General features: G+C 48.1%; 1 protein-coding gene across 1 annotated transcript in view; it reads right to left on the minus strand.

Moving 5' to 3' along the window:
* Positions 1-11,455, minus strand: part of DPYSL5 (dihydropyrimidinase like 5) — an 89,347-nt gene extending 77,892 nt beyond the window's left edge. Inside the window, exon 1 of the mRNA XM_019943364.3 lies at positions 10,926-11,455. The gene's annotated coding sequence lies outside the window, so the exon portion shown is untranslated. The remainder of the gene's footprint in view (positions 1-10,925) is intronic.
* Positions 11,456-19,690: the final 8,235 nt, after the last annotated feature.

A 19,690-nucleotide genomic window follows, 5' to 3' on the forward strand; every position in this document is an offset into this window, starting at 1 on the left:
ATGTTTTCCCTTGAGTCCTCCTTATAAACCTATGAGAAAGATATTAACAACCCTTTAAATCACAAGGAAACCGAGGCTTGGGAAGATTAGGTGACTTTGTTCAAGATCTCTCACGTCTAGAAAGTAGCAGAGTCAGGATTCAAACCCCATCTCTCTCCCACGTGCAAGCTCCTTCCTGGAAATTACACTGCTCCTTGCAGGCACTCAGGAAATATGTGAGAGGAGGTTTGAGCCCATCTCGAATAACAGCTCAGTGCAACTTAAGTCCAGTTACTGGATGGTTAGCAAACCTCTCCCGCTTGCTAGGCTGCTCCAACAGCCATTTCTGGTCCTGGCTATTGGCATTCTACTGGCAGATATTTAGAATTTAACTAAGTATTGGATGCTTCTCATAACTGTTTCATCTCTTTGCAACTTTCATTTTTTTCACCATGGCCAACTTTTGGTGCTACCTGCTATTGAGACAACACAATTTTACAGAATTTATTGGTAAAATTGCCTTAGCTTGGAGTCCTTTGTGCTCTAAATTATTATTACATGTCCTGTTTGTAAAATGATTGATTATCTCAGACAATTTTATTCCTACATTTACACAAGTTCTTTGATAAACAACTTGCCAGCTAAGACCGATTAGAAGGCATTCTCTGATCAGGGAACTTTGTGACACGTATTATGCATTTCAAGGAATTAACACACATTTATGCATTTCTCCTTACGTGAGAGCTATCAGGTATTATGAGTAAAACTGCATCCCCCACACCAAAAGCTTTTTTTAAGGGAATCTCAATTTTCAAAAACATATTATCAGCTGGGTAATAAAATCATGTGTGTGATTTTCACAAAGATGTAAACACTATCTAAAATTTTAAAAATCGGGGACTTCCCTGGTGGCGCAGTGGTTGGGAATCTGCCTGCCAATGCAGGGGACACAGGTTCGAGCCCTGATCCGGGAAGATCCCACATGCCGTGGAGCAACTAAGCCTGTGCACCACAACTACTGAGCCTGTGCTCTAGAGCCCACGTGCCACAACCACTGAAGTCCACGTGCCTACAGCCCGTGCTCCGCAACAAGAGAAGCCACTGCCTTGAGAAGCTCGCGCACCACAGCGAAGAGTAGCCCCTGCTCTCGGCAACTAGAGAAAGCCCGCGCACAGCAGCAAAGACCCAACGCAGCCATAAATAAATAAATAAATTTATTAAAAAATAAGGCTCCTCTGGTGGCGCAGTGGTTGAGAGTCCGCCTGCCGATGGAGGGGACACGGGTTCGTGCCCCGGTCCGGGAAGATCCCACATGCCGCGGAGCGGCTGGGCCCGTGAGCCGTGGCCGCTGAGCCTGCGCGTCTGGAACCTGTGCTCCGCAACGGGAGAGGCCCGCGTACCGCAAAATAAATAAATAAATAAATAAATAAAAATATAAAAATCGAACATAATCTAAATGTTCATCAGTAAGTAAATGTTTAAATATAGTACATTCCAATGAAATGATAGGCAGTCAATTACAAGTTTACATTTCTAAATTAGGTAGAGACACAGAAAAGTTTTTTTCTAATGACAGAACAAAATACAAAATAGTATCCATGTTGTGGTTACACCTCTGTAAAAATTACATTGAGTATAGGGACAAGGATTTGATGAAACGCAAACATTACACTAGCTGTATTAGCAAAATGGTCTAAAGTGGTTTTATAATTGATTAAATATTGGAATATACATTTTAAAGAACAAAATTAAATCCTATATTAAAAGAGCTATGAAATATCTAAGTGCTTAAGGGACTCAGAGTTCAAGCAGTAAATCTAGGTTTTAAAGCACTGATAAATCTGATCTCACTCACTTGGTTACATGAGGACCAATACCAAACATGAAAGGCCACATGACAGAAAAATATTCTTTATCAGGAACAACTTGGGCTGTGAATGGGTCTCATAAGCAAAACCCAGCCAAGTTAGGAATTCATGACTGCCGTGTTATGCTCCTTTGGTGGCAAAGGTTTCATTACCATCATCCTATAATGGTACCTACATCGCTGCTCTTGATCTATACTGGCCAAACTTATCGCTGCCGTCTCTCCTGGGCCAACAGTGAAGACCAGCTGTGGAGAGGAGATGGGTTTGCCCATATCCACAATCTGGTTAGAGGTTACTGCTCATATCTTGTGCCTCATCTTTATCGTTTTTCAGTAGTTGCAGGGGTTTTTCTGTTATAATCACATTGTAATGGGAACTATACTCAATATTTTATAATAACCTATAAGGGGAAAGAATCTGGTTGGTTTTTTTTGGGGGGTGGGGTGGGCGGGCACCGTACCACGTGGCATGTGGGATCTTAGCTCCCTGATCAGGTATGGAACCCACACCCCCTGCAGTGGAAGCGCAGAGTCTCAACCACTGGACCACCAGAGAAGTCCCAGGGAAAGAATTTGAAAAAAGAATATATGTGTGTGTGTGTGTGTGTATACATATATATATATGAATCAGTTTGCTGTACACCTGAAACTAACACAACATTGTAAATCAACTCTACTTCAATTACAAAAAGAGAAAAAAAAGAAAATAAATAAATAAGATTAACACCCCCCATAACATGTGCGTTCTAAGTCTTTTTAGAAAAACCCACAAAAAATGAGATGCTATACTTCTAATTCCCAAATAAGAAATATGAACTTTGCAATTACAAGCTGACACTTTTTTTGGGGGGGTGGGGGGTACGCAGGCCTCTCACTGCTGTGGCCTCTCCCGTTGCGGAGCACAGGCTCTGGACGCGCAGGTTCAGCGGCCATGGCTCATGGGCCCAGCTGCTCCGCAGCATGTGGGATCTTCCTGGACCGGGGCACGAACCTGTGTCCCCTGCATCGGCGGCAGACTCTCAACCACTGCGCCACCAGGGAAGCCCTACAAGCTGACACTTTTGAGGCGTTTTTTAAGCCACAGAAATCACACAATTCACAACTGCTATTTGACTCAATACAAGAAATCCAAAATAGTTAACCGAATAAATCTCACTTGTTAATCTTGTTCAAGGCTGACAGGACATCTCTGGAATGATCTCTGGACCCATGTTGCAATTATAATCTGATTCTCAGCTTTTCCTTAAGAAACAGGAGTAAGGAAATTGCTGTAGCAAGACCAAGGCTGAAGCACATCCTTGGTCTTTAGTTTAGAAATGTTCACTTCAGCTACTGTAGAACAGTCAGACACAGCTAAAGTTCTAATTTTTTTGCTGAAGAATAAGAGTTGAAAACCAACCTCTGATCAAGCCACTAAATTATGCCAGCATTTAGGGCTTCTAAAAACAGTTTAGTCACAGCATTGCATGCCTTGGGATTGACTTTTTAAAAAAAAATTTCACCATTAATCTTACTATTTGGTGTGGTCTACTAAAACACAACATATGCATATCCTTGACCTGAATTCTACTCCTAACTATATACCCAAGAGAAACACACACTTGTTCACAAAAGACAGGTACTAGAATGGTCACAACAGCACTATTCATGATAGCACCAAACTAGAAGCTAGCCAAATACCCATTAACAACATAATGGATAAATAAATTGTGGTACATTTACACAATGGAATGCTATATAGCAATGAAAATGAGCATACAAAATGCAACAAACGTAACACTGAGCAAAAGAAGCCCCTTTTTGAAAGAGTACCCACTATCTGATTCCATCTATAAAAAGTTCAAAAATAGGCAAAGCTGATCTATGCTGATAGGGGTCAGAGAACTTGGAGGAAGAGCAGTGACTGGGAGGGGACTTAAGGGGGGTTTTGGGATATGCACTGGTAAGCTGTTTCTTCATCAGGTGCTGATGACATGGCCATGTTTAGTTTGTAAAAATTCAGTAAGCTATACACTTACGATTTGTATACTTTTCTGTATGTGTTATACTTTACTAAAAAGTTTATAAAATAAAAATATTTTTAAAATACACTCTCAATCCCCAATGTTACTGTTTTATGTATGTGTGTGGCCCAAATATTTGGCAGTATGCCAAACTTAAAACATTCCGAGTAACTTTCTTAAAGTTGAGTTTCATGTCTGTTGGAAACAGGAGCAAAAAGGCATTAAATGAAAAACTTGGGAGCTACATTTGAATTTTTTTTTTTTTTTTGCGGTATGCGGGCCTCTCACTGTTGGAGCCTCTCCCGTTGCGGAGCACAGGCTCCGGACGCGCAGGCTCAGCGGCCATGGCTCACGGGCCCAGCCGCTCTGCGGCATGTGGGATCTTCCCGGACCGGGGCACGAACCCGTGTCCCCTGCATCGGCAGGCGGACTCTCAACCACTGCGCCACCAGGGAAGCCCTACATTTGAATTTTATAACAGAATGAATATATTGATCTACAAAGACGAAAATCTGGTTGAAGCACTAAAAATGGGAAAGGAGGCGACTTCTCCATAAATAGTGGTCATGCTCTGCGGAAGGACAAAGGGAAGGACAGGACCAGACAAAAGCAGGGAGAATAAAGACCAAAGGCCTGAGAAATTAGAGGGAGCCCATGGCGGATTTGAAATCAACAAAGGGAATGCTTGTCAGTGGACAACAAAGGGACACAAATATGGTGTGACTGAGTCCTGGGCACTGCTACTGTGTACAGGACACATTCACAAGGAGTTGAGGCAGTGACAGGTCCAAAAATCTTTGCTAAAGCCAATGAAAATGGGTAGATGTTGGGAGGTGGGGAGGTCAATTCAGAATGCAGATATTCTCCTGTCTTTTTTTTTTTTTGGCTGCGCTGACCGGCACACAGGATCTTAGTTCCTGACCAGGGATCGAACATGTGCCCCCTGCCGTGGAGGCGTGGAGTCTTACCCACTGGGCCACCAGGGAAGTACCTCTCTTGTTTTGATTCAAGAGAGTCTAGTCATTCATAAAACCTCAACCTCACTTGGGCCAAATGATTTTAAATTTAAGTGGGGAGTTAGAGATCTCAGTGGCTGGAAAATCCTGTAAAGTATCATCTCAATCTTCCGGTTGGTCATTCTTTCAATATTATCCACTGAATGCTTGCTCTGAGCATTATTTTGTGCTAGAAGCTACATGGATGAAAAAAGAGGTCCAAATTCTATTTTCAACAAGGTAAGGCCCACCATTTTGCAGTGGGATAAATAGCCCATTGCTAAATTCTTTAGTTTATTGTAAATCTTATACCCAACAAGTAACCTTCTGATCCTGGGGTAGTGTTTAAAAGCACGGACCTGGGGCTTCCCTGGTGGCGCAGTGGTTGAGAGTCTGCCTGCCAATGCAGCGGACACGGGTTCGAGCCCTAGTCCGGGAAGATCCCACATGCCGTGCCGCAACTGGGCCCATGAGCCACAACTACTGAGCCTGCGCGTCTGGAGCCTGTGCTCCGCAGCAAGAGAGGACGCGACAGTGAGAGGCCCGCGCACCGCGATGAAGAGTGGCCCCCACTTGCCACAACTAGAGAAAGCCCTCGCACAGAAACGAAGACCCAACACAGCCAAAAATAAATTAATTAATTAATTAAAAAAAAAAAACAAACCACGGACCCTGTGATAGTTTTTTGTGTCAACTTGGCTAGGTTTTAGTAGTCAGTTTTTCAATCAAACACACATCTATACGTGTTGCTGGGAAGGTATTTTATAGATGTGGTTAACATCCACAGTCAGTTGACTTTAAGATTTTCCCCAATAATGTGGGTGGGCCTCATACAATCAGTTGAAAGACCTTAAGAGAAAAACTAAGGTTTCCCAGAGGAAGAAGAAATTCTGCCGTAAGACTAACCATTATGGGGCCCACGTAACCTCAGCTCCTACATGAAAGCTTCCAGCCCTCTGGCCTGCCCTACACACATCAGACTCGCCAGCCCCCACAGCCACATAAGCCAATCCTTATTGGTTCTGTTTCTCTGGAGAACCTCGACTTATACAGACTCTGAGCAGGCCCTTTGGGTTCGAAGCTTGGCTCTGCCACTTCTCTAGCTGGCTGGTTTCTGTACCTCCGTTGCTTCATCTGTAAAGTGGGAATAATGACAGTACCGTACTTAACTCACAGGAACTAGAACAACCCCTCACACAGAGTTAAGTGTTTTGAAAATGTTTGTTAAATAAGTAATTCTGTGCTGCCAAGTTTATTTCTTAGCTGGAAAACTTGAGCTAAGAAATAAACTGAACAATTTTTATTCCCAACAACTTGCCACCAACCAAACATGATCGCTCTTTCCCACACCAAGAACAGAACATCCTCGGAACAACAGCGTCTCACCAGTTATGGATGCCTGATTGTCCTTTAGATGGTGTAGGAGCAGGGTGAGTTGCCAGGCCAACTCTATACACAGGGACAATTTGGCAAAGCTGGGGTCAGAGCACTTCTGGAACATTCTTAACTCTGCAAGTTCTCAGCTGCTCAAAACAGCTGTGTTTAAAGAGGCTCAGACTCAGCACAGAGCTATTCCTACTATTTATAAGGGTGGGAGCTTCAGAAAGGTGTCCTAATCATTCTTTCTGTTCCCACTATCGATCCCTACAGCAGCTTGCTCCAGACCCTGGTGATATCCGCACCGGCTTGCCCCGGATGAAAGATTAAATGGGGAATCAAAATGTTTTTATGGGCACACATTCTGGGGTAAGGGTATGACGATGGTGCTGATGGTGCTAACTAACATGTATCGAGCACTTACTAGGCGCCAGACTCTGGTCTCAGTGCTATACATATATTAACTCATATAAACCTCATTGTACAGAAGAAGAAACTGAGTCCCTGAGAGAAAAATAACTCATCTAAGGAGAGACGGACAGAAAGTGGCAGGGCTCGGATTCGACCCCAGGCTTCCTGGCTCAGACCAAGGCTCTCCCTCCTGTGTACATTGTCTCTGAGTCTGGATTGTGAGGAGGGAGTCGAGGTGGGAGGAGACAAGGGAACGAGCACAAAACTGGGCTGTGATTGATGAGAGGGTATGGGAGGGTCAGGGGATGCTATGGTTAAGTCCATTTATTTCAAATGGAAGAAATTTCGAAGATTGAAACAGAACAAACCATATACAATATTCTTTCACAAAATTTTTTTTAAAGTATATAATGTGTCTGCTTTTATACATATATATCAAAGTTCATTAAAGATTCATACCACAGTATTTGAACCTTTCATCTTCATATAAAAAATTTAAGACAAAGTGATCTTGAAATTACGTCTTATTTATTCACTAGCAGTGCAAGAAAATCAAACACCTTCTTGTTATTCTCATTTGACTTTATTTTATACCAACTTCTCCCTACAGGTTCTCACACTGACAAAGATTTCCTATATTATTATTCTTCTATAAGCTCCTGTCAACTAAGTCTTAGAAGACTTTTCTGAAAAAATTTTCTTATAGCTCAGAAAACAAAAATGTATGAACAGGATCAGATTCTATCAGAATTTGTTTAGTTTTGACACCAGAAGGATAACTTACATACTCTTTTCTAATAATACCAACTTCTCTGGCTCTCAATATTTATCTAAATCCTAACTTACCCCAGAGATTTGTCCACAGTTGTGATGGCCTTTGGCCTACAGTTCCCTGGAGCTGAATTCTGTGTCAGAGGAGCTGTTATTATTAAGGAGGGAGAATTCTTAGATATCCATGGCAGGACAAGGAGAGGTGGAGGTACCACAGATGAAGCCACACCAAGTCTTCAAACCAGATTTTGGCCAGTTGTGCAGAGTTGCCTGAGTAACTGTTTCCAGAGGTGGAAACGTGCAGTGCATTGAGAATACTGAAACCACTCTGGCTTACATCTACATCTTGGAGAGGCTATGCTGAAAACAGCCAGTTGTTCATGTCCCTAGCTGAGCTCCCCAAGGGCACCCTGGAATTCTGGGTACATAAAGTCCTTCTCTGGAGCCACTCGTCTCTCCCCTCTGTCTCCCAGGCATTTTCACAGGAGGTGGGAGGGGGGCGTGCTGACTTCTCTCTATCTTCCCCATAGAAATGGGCTGGTCATACTGGCATCCCTCATCTATGAACTGACTCCCCATGGGGAAAAAATTGGGTTGGATATTCACACAGTGCTTTCACAGGATTACACCCTTAAATCCATAAGTTCCTTCAAGAAGAATAAACCAACAAAACATTCCCTCCTGAAACTTTTCCTTTGGGAAATGACATGAAAACACACTTCCCATTTGAGCTTTTTCATAAGAAAAAACTTTCAGCATCAGATTTTGGGTGTTCTAATACTGAGATTCCTGGTTTTCACTCACTCTGGAGATAGATAGGTCTATTAATTTAATTAAACACATCCAATGAACAACATTCCAGCTAGTCCTTTGTAAATTCTGAGAGGCACCTCCTCAAAGCACCATCCTTTAAAAGCAGCAGGATATAGCTTACTGCTGCTGCCACTGGGTACAGCCCAGATGGGAGGACCTCACGTTGGCAGCAACCATACGTTTTGGGCAAGAGCCAACAGTCACATCACAGTCCCTCACCTTATGCATCAACCTGAGTAAAACCTAGAGGTTTCAAGGCTAGGCTAAGAGAGCCGAAAGGCTCATCGGTCAAATTCATGCCAAATATGTCACACCGATTTGTCCTATGATGCTCTGACTGTCATTTAGCCAAGCTTCCTCCACTCCTGGAACAAAAATGCTTCTGCCTTGCTTTTTTTTTGTTTTTCTTTTTTTTAAATGAATGACCATTTAAAAGTATAAATCTATGCTAAAGAGTCACCTTTAATATCAGCTAAACAATCATCAAAGAAAACCTATCAAACAGAATGCTACTTTCTGGCTGTCATTTCACATGTCAAGACGCTGCGCGCGGCGTGAAAGATACTTAGACAGCAAGCAAGACTATGAGTGCATGGAAAGCTCTGTTGAACCCCTTTTTGTGTTTGCATTTCTGTCCATCTGCTTTCCCATGGGCAAGGAGATGCCTCTTATCATAGAGCCATCCCTGTCTTAGGTCATCAGACAATACCAGCCAAAACTGCAGGATGGATAAGCTGGCTTGGGTGTGGTCACTGGCAAAGGGAAGCACTGGTCCCCTGGCTGCCGGCTCTAAGGCCAGGAGTGGCACCCGTGGCGGGTAATCTCCACGACAGCTTCTCCCCATTTTACCACAGTCTGCACCGGCCCTAACTACTCCCTCTAGGAACACACAGCAGACCTTCGAGGTGGGCCGCCTCGCCAGACAAAGCCGGCTACTCAGGGAGCCCGCTCAGTACCGAGGCAACCTCCACAGGTCGCCCCAGACCGTCTTGGTGGTTGGTCAACAGCAAGGGGCAGGGGGCGGTGCCGCAGCCAGAAGGTACCAAACCCAGGGGCGGCGTCTGTCTGCCGGTGCCACAGTCTAGGGGGACGCGCGACTCACACCAGGGAATTAACGGCGGGGCTCGGTTCCCCAACACAAACCCCAAGAGACGAGCACGTGCCCTGTGATTTCTCCGGGAGCATTTTCTGCACCAGAAAACTGCGCACTTCATTTCTGGGGTGGGGGGGCGGCCCTAGTTCGCTGTCGGGCGGATACCAGTGTCGGCTATTGTTCTCCGGGTCTGTCGGGCGGGAGGCGTCCCTCATTCTGCCTCCCTGGCAGCATCTGCCACTGGACCAAGCCTTTCAGCTCTGCGAAGAAAAGGGTGTGCCTGCGGCGCTGCGGATTATCTCAAAACCCTAAACGAGTCCCTACGGGCTGGTGTCAAGCCGGGAGACAAAGCTCCTCGCGGGGACAGCCAGTTCGGTCCCGGATCCGCCATCCTGGGTCCGTCGCCCGGTGCAAGAGCCACGCCCAGCCAGCCACAGGACAGCCAGGCCCATCGCCAGAGCTGAGGGTCTTCAGGCCCGAGACCCGCGACCCCAGCTGCCTGCCCCTCCCTTCCCCGGAGACCTCCCTCCCCAGGGAGACCCCTCCTCCTCACCGCGCTGGTCTCCTCCTCCCCAGCGTCTACCCGCCTCAAACCCAGGCAGTCTCCACCCTCCAGCATCCCTCCTCCCCTCCACATTCTTCGTCAGCCCCAGCCTCGCCTCGCGCCACCTGCTCCAAGCTCCGTCCCTCCCTCCTCAGACCCTTCTCTTTCCTCCTCAAACCCTAGTCTCCAGTTTACCCCTCTTCCCAGATCCAGTCACCTGTCCCCACCCAGCTTCTCTATCTCCCATTTCCCCCATCTATGCTCAAACGCAGGCCTCTCCTCCGCCTCTCTCCATCCCAGCTTCTCTCCAGCTCGGACTCCTGCCTCCTCCCCGGGCCTGGGGCGTCGACGTCTCTCGCTCGCCAAGATCGATGCAGCCAGAAGGGCTCCCGCGCTGGGCTCAAGCGCAGGGACCCAGCTTGGCGCCCGCCGAGAGGGCCGGGCCGCAAAAAAGCGGCCTTTGTCGTTCAGACAGGTGCCTCGGAGGCGGCTGGCGAATCGTCCTCAGGCGTCCGCTCCGTTAGCCGGACGGGTGGACGGGCCGCCGGGTCCGGTTCAGGCTGGGCAAACCCCAACCCGGAGGGGAGAGGGACAGAGGGTGTCTGCGGATGGGAGTGGGGGCAGAGGACGGCGCCGATCTAAGACTGGGGCCGGACGGGCCCACGGCCAGCAAGCCCCCACCCAGCCTTCCAGCTATTCACTGCGCCTCGACGACTGAGGCTGGGCGTCTACTGTGTGCTAGGAGTGAACCCCCTTCAACCAAGCTGCCTCCTCACCCCAGTTCTTTGCAATCCCACGAGCACCTATTAAACGCCTACTATGAGCAAGGCACCGCTCGGCGCTCTGGGAGCTCTGTGGGCTTACAAAGAGGAACCGATTCGGGCCCCAGTTTAGCCCGGGAAGGCTGCCGCCATTCCCAAACCACACTTCCCGCCGCGTCCCCCGCAGCCGGGCCCCTAGGCGCACCCGGACCCCGGCCCTATTGTGCGCCTCCCAGAGAAACAGAGACTGTGTGAGATGGATGTCCCAGCCCGGGGAGAATAAGCCCACCGCCCACCCTGCCATCACCCACTCCTCCGGGATGCCGCGGCTGCGAGGGTCCGTCGGTTGGTGGGTTCTCCTCCGGTCTCGCCGCGGCGCCGGAGCTGCGGGTGCTCGGGGCGGCGGCGGCTGCACGCTCGCTCGCTCGCTCGCTCGATCGCCGCCTTGGCGCGCCGGGCGCTGGAGTCAGAAGCCGCGAGCAGGGGAGGGGTCTTGGGTGGAGGCTGGAGGCGTCCTCGGCCAATCACTGAAGCGACGGCTCCTCCCCAGAGCTCCCCACCTCTCGCTAGCAGGTTAGGGAGAGGCGGGGACCGGCGGCGCCTGGCATCCTCGGCGCCTCTCGCGGCTGCCGCTTTGGGACTACAACTCCCGACAGGCCCTGCCGCAGGGCCAGGGTCCGAGAGGGGACGGAGGACGCAGCCCGAGAACCCGCCGACCTCCTGGCGCCCTTCTCCGCGTTCCTTTGGATTTCCATGGTGACTCAAGGCACTTCACAAAGCCCGGGCGCTTGGACGCGCTGATGCACGGGTCCCCTGGGACGGCTACCGCCTCCCCTCCCCCTGCAGGACCCCACCCGAGGGGCTGAAACAATGCCCCAGTCGCCTCTCCCGGGCTGCTGCCGGGCTTCCCCTTCCCTGCAGGCCGGGCTAAGGCCGCCTGGTTCCCGCCAAGACCCAGTCCGACGCCTTCGAAATGGGCGCCCGGCTGAATTGCAGGATGGAGAGGGCGGGGGTGTAGTTGTAAGAAAATGTTCTCACGTACAACGTGGAAGGCCACTCGGGGCCGCCTAAGTTCGCATCTGCACCCTCTGGGGCCTGGAACCCGGAGTTCATAATCTCGGCCAGCGCTTCTCCATCCAGAGCTCTCAGGTCTAGCTGCCTGTCATATTTCTGACACCTCCTTTCAGGGCGTGGTGAAGACGCTGTAAGTGTTTTATAATTCAATTTACATTAGCGTCACCTTTTTTCTTCACGTTTTGAATACACACAGAATTTAACAAAATCAACAAGTCTAAAAAAGAGAGAGGATCACCATGCCTTTACAACCTCCCTGATTCCCTCTCAGTCCTTCACCGTTTATCTGTTATTTCAGTAGTTGTAATAATGGCTTAGATATGGTTTAGTAATTTGCCTCTTTTCACTTATTGTCACTCCAAAAGCGTTGCTATTGATACGGTGTTAAAATGCAGCATTGAGTCCTCACTCCAACCCCATACCGGGGTCCCTGGGGAACCCCAAGGGGCTGCTGTAGAAGCCCCTCCCCTGCCGGGCTCCTGGGAAGGGGTGAAGAGGAGGGAGTTCCCTGGCTGTAGCCGCACAACCATGGCCCTGAGAGATGTTTCTCTCTGCAGGATATATTCAAACAAAACGATGCTTCACTACTCCGGAGGGTCCCTCCTCCCCATCTCAGCAAAATCTACCCGGGCCCCGGGCCCCCGCAGAGCCCACCGAAGTGAGGTCGCCTTAGGCCACTTGCTCAGTACTCCTCTGCGGTGGGCTCAGGGCCTGGAGCAGGCCAGGCTGGCATTTGGGCCTCACTTCTGGATTACCACCATAGAATCTCCACTTCTCCTGGGAGGAAGGTTTACTTCTTTGCCCCCTCTCACATCGTAAGCTTACGCAGGGAGCCCCCAAATGAGCCTAGGGACTACCTCAAAGCATCCCCAACCCAGAGGAGCATGGGGATGTGCCTGTGAAAACCAGGGGGGCGTGGGTCCTCCTTCCCGCACTGCTCCAGCTTGGGGCACTGCCGTAGGGATTCCCCCAGGCTGGCCAACTTCTGCGCTGACCCAGGGATTTAGGTAAAATGGGTTGAGCTGGAGGGAGGTGGAATGGAGCCCAGAGGCGACTTACCGCAGCTGGGTCTGCTGGAAAGTTCCAGGCCGCACATTTTGCCTAAAGGGAGAGGAAGCCCTCTAGTGGCAGTAAGCTTTTTCTGCAGCATTTAGTGAACCTCATGTTTGGATTCCTGCTTCCTTGCTTTACTGGGCCTACCTCCCTTGGTCAAAAAAGAAATGCCTGGAGGTTATTTTCAGGCTTGGGACATTGCTGAAAGTCGCACCCAAACCTGAGGTTGTAAATAGCCCCGGTAGTTGATTTTAGTTGTATTTATTTATTTTTAATTTAGGCTCTCTCTTGGGAAGTAGAAGGAACGCAGGGCTTGGGGGGTCACACATCTTTCTGGACATTTGACCTTGGGAAAGTTACTTAGTCCATCTGAACCTTAGCTCCCCACAGAGCATGGGGACCATAATATATTCTTTTAACTTTGCTGAGATAATTACATGAGGAAATGCATATAAAAAGGCATAGCAAAAAAAAAAAAAAAAAGGCATAGCACACTACCTGACATATAGCATGTACTCAACAAATGTAGCTATTATTGTTCATTTATTCAGCAATAGTTGTTGAACAGTGTGAGGGATATAAGAATATGACACTCCCATTATAACAACCGCAAAAGGCAGTATGCTGTCACTTTTATTGTAAAGCTCCTATGACCAACTGAGGTGAAGTGCAGTGTCAATTCAGACAAGAGAAAACTCAGTTCTGAACAGCTCGTCAGAGAATGGAGGCACTGAATTTGGATTTCACTTGGATATTGATTTCCTGAAGGGTTCTAAGCAGAGGTCTGAGATTCCAGGATGAAGGAGTAAAAGTTTGTGGATAGAGAAGCTGAGGGGTGTTTGGAAGACAGCTGAAGATCCCACCATGGCTTGAAAGTCCAGACCATGAATGGGAGTGTTGGGAAGAGAAGGAGGACGGCAAGGTAGACTGGAGTCGGGGCCAGGCTTCACACAGCTCAGGGCTACTGGTTTTTATGAGAAAATGTGTTTGAGGTTCCAAATTGCCTTAACAGCAAGCTTCTGAATAATGGGCAAGTGAAGGGCTACCATAAAAGGGGTAGGAGGAAAGAGTAGTAGGTATTTTTAGAACACATTTGACCCTTCCCCCTGCACATGGCAGGTAGCACTGCTCATCTCTTGCAGATGAGGAGATCCAGGTCCGGAGAGTCACGCCCTCTAAGTAGCAGAACTATGGTTCCCAGCCCCATCTCCCGGATGCAAAGCTGAACCCTTCCTGCTCCAGCACGCCCTCCCCTACAACCCACCAGAAGGTGACAGGCTGTGGTGACCATGAATGACCAGCTCTCAAGGGGAGGCAAGCCAAGTCATCGGCACCCAGATATTCCTCCTGCAGTTTCAACCTGTTCCTCCTCGAGGTGCTCTCTGAGAAGGGGTGTGCTCCAACATTCCTGAGGACCTTTGTGTTAAATTTCTTCCTTGGCCTTCTCTTTTCACCTCTTTTCCCCCTCATACTTCTCCATAACAACCCTACTCTGGAGTTCATGTTGTGAAGTCTACTTAGCCGTTAAAAAAATGGTGAGCCAGCAGTCAAACCTCTATGTTCAGGGCTTCCCTGGTGGCGCAGTGGTTGAGAGTCCGCCTGCCGATGCAGGGGACACGGGTTCGTGCCCCGGTCTGGGAAGATCCCACATGCCACGGAGCGGCTGGGCCCGTGAGCCATGGCCGCTGAGCCTGCGCGTCTGGAGCCTGTGCTCCGCAACGGGAGAGGCCACAACAGTGAGAGGCCCGCGTACCTCAAAAAAAAAAAAAAACCCTCTATGTTCAGGTCAGGGCCACGGGGCAGGGGCCAAAAAGGAGTCAGGAAGATGGACAAGTGGACACTGAGAGGGAGAGAGAGAGAGAGAACAGAGGAAGCATGAAGATGATTAGATACACAAACAGGAACAAAGGGGAATGAGACTGGGAGAGTTTCAGACCCCAGAGCTGTGGCCACCCAGCCTGACACGGAGACACAGGAGAGGAGAACTGGGGAGGCTGGGGGTGGCGGTGCTTGAGCTGAAAACAGCAAAGTAAATTCCAGCGGCTTATCACTACCCTTGAAATGCTGATGAGCTCTTCAAAAATTTAAATCGTTCCTTCTAGCCTTGGAAACCTTTTATTTTCCTCATTTATTTTTCAATTTCAAAGTTTAGTTTTGAAATCAAAGTTTGTCTTCTCTTGGAACCAGAAGGAATCACTGGATGATTCCAGCTGCCCTGGCCCCATTGTGGAAACCTACAATTTTAAACTTGCATTTTTTTCACACACATGTAGAGATTCTTCAAGCCTAAAGGAACCTAGAAATTGCATCGTCTCACAATGTCAACATTATACAGATAAGGATAGGGAGACTTTGTTTTAAGCCATTTTCTCCCTTAACAAATAAAATTCATCTGGGTATTAGAAAGAATAATAGGACAAGAAACACAACTCAAATATACACAATCACCTTCAGAGAACAGAAGAGTTACTCTAAGAGCCAGATCTTCAATCATCTTTTTGTTTCCCACCCGTCACCCTCTACAACACAATGCTTGAACCCTTGACCAGGGCTGAGAAGCTGAGACTATTGGAAAGAATCCCCTCACTCCGGCCACCAAGTTGGGTTTTCATTTATAAAATGAGTCCAAAGAAATACAACAATAAAAAAATATACCCATTACTGCCTTTATCTGATTTTTTTCTGCAACTTTTTTATGAAGCCAGCCCTTCTGTTGAGCTAGTTTTTCCTCTGTAGTTGCATTAATCAGAACCTATCTCAATAGGAATTAAAGCAAATATTTATCTAGCATTTCCTGCATATTTTATATATGTTATTCCCTTAATCCCCACAGCAGACCTGTGAGAAAGGTATCGTGACACCCACTTTACAGAAGAGGGAAACAGGATCTCAAAGACAAGTAACTAGCCCAAGGTCAAACAACTCAAAAGGGCAGAGCAGAGATCAAGACCCAGGTCTGACTCCAGAATCCCTATTTGTCCCTTTAGACCACACTGCCTGTTATTGAACATTATTCTGTTCACATTTGCCCTTTTATCAAACCTATAATGGTTATTTGGAATTCACATTGTAATTTTCAGGGTGGCAGCCATCCCATCCAGCTTGGAGGTTTTATTGAATTTGATTCGTTTGTCTCCCCACTTTCAGGATAAGAGCCCTGATGGGGCTCTGTAAGGTACCAGGGAGCCATGTGTCCTGCTGTTCAACCGTACAGTGTCTTAGAGCACTTGGAAGAAGGACTCGGCCCGTGTGACCCTGGGTGACCCAGGATGAGTCCCCTCCCTCAGCAGAGACTCTGCTTCCCAACTGTAGGGCAGTGATCATCTCTCTGCTGTTGTGAGGATCAAAAGAGGCTGGATAAAAGCCCAGGTTTTGGAAGGTGGGGCACCTTTTGGACACCTGCCTGAATCATTCACTTAACCATGGGATCAAGGGGTGCTGCATCTCCAAGTCTCAGTATCCTCTGCTGTACAGGAGGACGGTTCAGGTCCCAGCCACAGCGTGCTTGTGGGAGAAGAGTGAGGTAATGTATGTGAGATGCTGTGGACTAGGTGAGTGCTCAGTGCTTATTCGATGGCTTGTAATTTACAGGTTAAAAATGAACAGTATAGGGCTTCCCTGGTGGCGCAGTGGTTGAGAGTCCGCTTGCTGATGCGGGGGACGCGGGTTCGTGCCCCGGTCCGGGAGGATCCCACGTGCTGCGGAGCGGCTGGGCCCGTGAGCCGTGGCCGCTGGGCCTGCGCGTCCAGAGCCTGTGCTCCGCAACGGGAGAGACCACAGCGGTGAGAGGCCTGTGTACCGCAAAAAAAAAAAAAAAAAAAAAAAAAAAAAAAAAAAAATGAACAGTATAAATCATCATACAATTGAAATGTACTGTTATAGCAGATTACCTACTTTTGTAGGGGTTATGAGGATCTAATAAGTCAGATGTGCTCTAGTAAGTGCTCACAAATTATTAGCAATTATTATCATTATTATTGTATGTTCAGTGAAACGAAGGCCCATAAGCATGAAACTATAGTAGACAGATCATAATCCTAGCAGAAATAAAAGAACTACTCAGTTTCCTCATACACTGAGTGGAGTCTTTGAGATCCTTGCCATTCCCTTCCTGGGAATCTTGCCTCACCAAACTGTCCAAACCCTTCAACCAGGTGTCTAGCCAGCTTTCTAACAAGATTCAAGTACCTGTCCAGGAGTTGTATTTGGACCAAAGTCCCTCAAATGAGCTTTGAGAGTTTTGTTCTGTGAATTGTCCAAACACAGACCCCCATCTGCCTCCCTCTCCGGTCCCTTTCTGGCAAGGACATCCTGTGCCAAGGCTGCTGGGCCTGACACTCAGTGCCCCACTCCCTGCAGAGGGCCAGGCGGCCACAGCCAGGAACTCCCCGGATAGGAGGATTAGAACGACAGCCATCAGTCCACCAGTGGGTTCTTTACACCTTGGGTACCAGAACCAGAAGGTAGACAAACACATGATCCCCTTTAACTCACGCCCGCCTTTTTCTCTTGGGTAGGGGCCTGTGCTCAGGCTGGCTACCGTTTAGGTATTCTTTGAAACATGTTAGCAAACCTGTTTGTGCTGGGAATGGGGCTCATCTGAATCCAGGTAAAGTGCCTGAGGATCAGACAATATGTTAGGACACTGATCAAGTGTATCTTTGTATAATTATTTCATTAAGGAAAACCTCATGGCGAAACTGTTGGTTACTCATAATTTAAAGAGTTTTAAAAGAAAATACTCGATTTTGTAGGGGAGGAAAAATTCTCCTCTATCTTGTTTGGGTCTTTGGTTGGGCCTGAGAATCAAACTGACATAAGACAGGTTAATAGGAGAGAAGCATACAAATTTGATTGAATTCTTACATGTCCATGGGAGCCTTCACAAGAGACGGAAGACCTGAAGAAATGACCAGAGAAGGAGGTTTTTATACTTTTTAGACAAAGAAACAATACATTTGTGAAGAATTGACAAGACAGAGGAGTCTGGGCTATGGGTAGTAAATAGGGAAGAAGTAAGTAGGAGGATAGGGGTTACTTTAACCAGTTTTGTTGTTACAGGCTTCTCAGCCCTAAATTCCCTGTCCCTGGTGATAAGGATGTCTTCTATCCTCCTGGTACAGGGAGGGTCCCTTCCACATGGGAGATTGATCTCTTGCTTTCAGGAGGACAAAGGAGGGTCAGAGTGTCCTTCTTGTACCAACTGTTTCTTAAAAGTACCTTTAATTCAAAATAATCAGTATGCCAAAGTGGCATATTTGGGGGTGACATATTCTGAACCCTTTCAATTACATTCCCATCTGCAGTCTGCAAATGTGCCTGTCTCCCTACAGCACCTTAATTACCCCAGAATGTGTCTTAATAAGGCTTATTTCTCTGTGTGTGTGTGTGTGTAGCTGGATGCCACCTCCAAGCCATCGTTCCTAGACCTGCAAATCAACTGTTGTTGAAGTAGAGTATTCTTCGTTGTGTAGTTTTGAGCTACTCCTGACTCAGATCCACTAAACCAACATAATTAAAGTGGAGCATGAAATGAACAAAATGAACAAAAATGAATAAAACCTCTGTAGGTCCCTGACCCAGAGGTGAGTCCTGTCCTGCTCTCAAGTCCAGAGAAGAGCTTTATTGATTGACCACAGTTACCAATAATGAATTCAGGTAAGCCCCCATTTCGTTTTTATGTGACTTCAATTTCTGTGTGACTCCTGAATCCCCGAGAGTATAGAAAAGAAAAAAAAACTTCAGGAAGCCTGATTCTCCATGAGTTAGGGCCGGGGGTTGGAGCCCCGGGAAGCAGCATTGGGCTTGAGGAGGGGACTGATGCTGCTGTGGCTGGAGCTTGGACCTGGCACCAGGGCTGGAAGATGGGGAGGGAAGGGGGCTGCAGGCCTGGCCAGTCCCTGAAAGCACCTGGGTGGAAAAGCATCAAGTTCCTCCTGTGGGAGGGGCTGCAGGGCTCATCCTGTGTATAAAGGGAGACGCAAGCCTGGGTTTGGCCCAGTGTCATGTCCCTAGGGAGGAAGCAGCCCTTCTCTGCTGCTAGGATGAAGGCTTTGCTCCTTGTGCTGGTCCTGGCTGTCACCTGGGGGTGATATTGCTGCTCAGGCAAGTAATTCTCCATCTCCCCTTGGCAGTCAGTGTGCTTTCACTGTTGTCAAATGTTCTCCCCTCGCAGATGAGTCCTGAGGGGGCATGCCCTTCCTGCGGCAGAGAGGTTTCCAAGGTGGCGTGGGGTGTGAGGAGGTGGGCAAATGTGGGTCTGGGGTGTATTTTGGTCTCCAGTAAAGAAATCAGTCACCACTTGTCGAGTAAGGTGCCAGGGGTATGCTGAGTGCTTTACAAACAGAACCCCATTTAATCTTTCCAACAACTTGATTAAATTTCAGATGAGAGAATTGAAGCTCAGAGAGGTTAAGTTACCAACCTAACGGTCACAACGCAAGTGAGTGGGAGAGCTAGGTTTCAGGCTGAGGTCTGTCTGACTTTGAACCCTGTGCCTCCTCTGCAGAGGGATTCAGTGGGGCATGACTGGGTGTGGTGTCCAGGTTGTGGAAGGGGAGTTATTTCAGGAGGTCAGGACTGAGGAGTGGAGTCCTTACGACCCTCCACCCCAAGGAAGGCCCATCCCAGGGCATGTGCAGGAGACTTGAGGGGTCCAGGGCTGGGGTCTTACAGCGACAGGAAAGGCCAGCGGGAAGGTGGCAGTAGATCAGCTGTAGATCACCTCAGGAGATGAGGTGAGGAAGGAAGCAATGAGTTTGAGAGGACCAGGGAGAAAGAATTGTGTGTTGGTGACTGGCTGGGAGGTGGAAAGGCCAGGCTTACAGAAAAGCCCAAGGTGACTGAGAATTGGAGCATGGTGGGCAGAAGCCCAGCCCCTGCAAGATGGAGGTTGCTTTGTGGAGTCTGGCTTTAGAAACTTCTGTTGCAAGCCCCCAGGATGTTGGGC

Source organism: Tursiops truncatus, chromosome 14 (assembly GCF_011762595.2).
Source record: "Tursiops truncatus isolate mTurTru1 chromosome 14, mTurTru1.mat.Y, whole genome shotgun sequence".
In the NCBI taxonomy this organism is placed as follows: Eukaryota; Metazoa; Chordata; class Mammalia; order Artiodactyla; family Delphinidae; genus Tursiops; species Tursiops truncatus.